Source organism: Odontesthes bonariensis, chromosome 20 (genome assembly GCF_027942865.1).
Source record: "Odontesthes bonariensis isolate fOdoBon6 chromosome 20, fOdoBon6.hap1, whole genome shotgun sequence".
Lineage (NCBI taxonomy): Eukaryota > Metazoa > Chordata > Actinopteri > Atheriniformes > Atherinopsidae > Odontesthes > Odontesthes bonariensis.
Genome location: NC_134525.1, coordinates 26,648,250 through 26,650,815, shown reverse-complemented (window position 1 = coordinate 26,650,815; position 2,566 = coordinate 26,648,250). Strand labels below are relative to the sequence as shown.

General features: G+C 42.4%; 1 long non-coding RNA gene across 1 annotated transcript; it reads right to left on the bottom strand.

The window, feature by feature from the left end:
* Positions 1-548: 548 nt before the first annotated feature.
* LOC142370397 (uncharacterized) lies at positions 549-1,693 on the bottom strand. The gene is made up of 3 exons (XR_012767852.1): positions 1,645-1,693; positions 1,452-1,524; positions 549-653 (listed from the first exon to the last, which is right to left on the bottom strand). It is a non-coding gene; the product is annotated as an uncharacterized LOC142370397 (long non-coding RNA).
* Between the last annotated feature and the right edge of the window lie 873 nt (positions 1,694-2,566).

Genomic DNA, 2,566 nt, shown 5'->3' with positions numbered 1-2,566 from the left:
TAGGTGCCTCTCAAGCTCCTCATCTACTTCAGTTTGCGTTAACCCATTTACAATAACTGAGTTACGAACATTTATCCCTTCATCTTTCACCATCTCCATTGAACATTATATTGTTGCTTACCTTTTTACTCCTGTCACTCAATAATACTCCACCTTCTCCTGGCTGGCTCGCCAATTACTGTAACCTGCCTCAGCTCTTACTGCATAGTAAAGGTTGGGTGATACAGATATGGTTTCATCAAGGTTAATATTCGTGCAGACCAGTAAATCAGAAGTCTAGTTTCGCTATAGGAGAAGGGGGTATTAGCAATTTGCATTGAGTGTAAGAGTAAAGAATTCACACAACTGACAGGTAAGTAGTTATGTGGTATTTTGTATTGGTTTTAGGAAACAAAATGAAAGAAAATAAATAAATGAATGAATAAAGAATACAAAATTGAATGAGTGTCAATAAACACCTCAGATTTCAAACAATTCACAAATGAATTCACTGACAAAGCCACAGCTCTGTTTTTTTCCTTTGTTTTTCTAATTTGGATGGCTCGCCACAACCACTGAGTTCTCATCCACCTTACAGAATAGGAAGAGTCTCAGCAGAAGAATTTTCCATGCAGATCTTGAACCCAGGAAATCATACAGCAAAAAGACCCGGCCTATAAGGGCCAAAAAGAGGGTTACTATAACATTCTTGTAACAAAATATACCTCTACATATAAACATATGTATATAAACAAATATATACATATTTATTCATTAATAACCACTTTTACTATCCATCAATGAACTGGCATTTTCCAATATTAACATGAAACAAAATGGCTGAGCCATCACTCTTCTGCTCATTCTTCCTTTTTACCATCACTCACTCTCACAGAAAACACATGAGGCAAGGGCAATGCAATTAATATCATAACATTTGAACAGATATTAATTAATTTAAAGGCATGGTTGGTAATCCTGTTCAGAAACACATTTTGTAATACTGGGTGAAATGGTCCGTCTGTCCTGAGAGAAATCTATACAAGATGTATTTAGAAAAAGGGACGAAAATAATCAGACCTCTGTGGCAGCTGCAGGACTGAGAAAAAGCTGACCAATCCGAGATCAGCGTCCCGCTGATCTCGGATTGGAGCGCCTACAAAAACCAATCAGATGCCTCTGCTTTCTGCCTACGCCCCCCTCTGTCGGCTCCCTTCTCCGTGTGCGCATGCGGTTCTACCGGCTTTGGATGACGCACTGACGGAATGGGGAGGGGGGGGTGGAGCTTAGAGGAGGGGACACTTTCGAATCTTGCTAGCTCTCTTGCTAGCTCTCTAGGATTACCTACCATAGCTTTAACGCTTTTAAACAAAACATACATGAAATTAACGCCTCTTTACCTCACATTCCCACTAGCATATGCACATTCTTTTCATCCATTTATGAGACTAACATTAACAAAGTTTACTCACCAGAGGCTCAATCATTACACACACAATCTCCAGCACAATGCAGGTCAAACGGCTCTCATCAGTCCAGGTTACACTTTTAAAGAAACAGGGACACGGGAGTTCAGCAATGTGTATTTTCCTAAAACGAATTTAGCAAAGCTAATGTGGCTAATGGCTAAAGCTAACGCCACGGTTGCTAATAAACACCACTCACGCTCTCTCTCGTCCTCTTTGCAGCATACGCTGTCCTCTAATAATCCCACAGCAAAAAAAAAGAAGGTCTCGCTCTCCACACCGGTGAAAACAATGACAAAACCGACTAAATAACTCTCTTTTGCTCAAAAAAAGAAGTGCATGTCCAGCGAAATGGTAGCATGCAGCTGCCTTAACATCGGTCTGATCGAGAGAGAGAAAAAAAACACGACGACACATACACCTTGACGGCGCCTGATTCGCTACATTACATCATGTGAACTCCTAATGTCACCTGGATCTTGTACACTTTGAGAAAGGTGCATTTACCACACACACTTATACTATTTTTCCAGATCTAAATAACCATATGTGCATTTATTGATTTTACTATTTATTGACATATTTAAGAATTTAATCCTAAATCATATTTATTTATTTCACCAATAAACTGATGATGGTAACCTGGGTTACACATGGGAGTTCGCCCAACCGGTCTACATGTGTTTTGTGGACTTGGAGAAGGCGTTTGACCGTGTCCCTCAGGGACTCTTGTGGGGGGTGCTCCGGGAGTATGCCGGACTCCTTGATATGGGCTGTTCGGTCTCTGTATGACCGGTGTCAGAGTTTGGTCCGCATTGCCGGCAGTAAGTTGGACATGTTTCCTGTGAGGGTTGGACTCCGTCAGGGCTGCCCTTTGTCACTGATTCTGTTCATAATTTTTATGGACAGAATTTCTAGGCACAGCCAGGGCGTTCAGGGGGTCCGTTTTGGCGACCTCAGAATCGGGTCTCTTCTTTTTGCGGACGATGCGGTTCTGTTGGCGTCGTCGGGCCGTGACCTTCAGCTCTCACTGGAGCGGTTCGCAGCCGAATGTGAAGCGGCTGGGATGAGAATCAGCACCTCCAAATCTGAGACCATGGTCCTTGGCCGGAAAAGGGTGG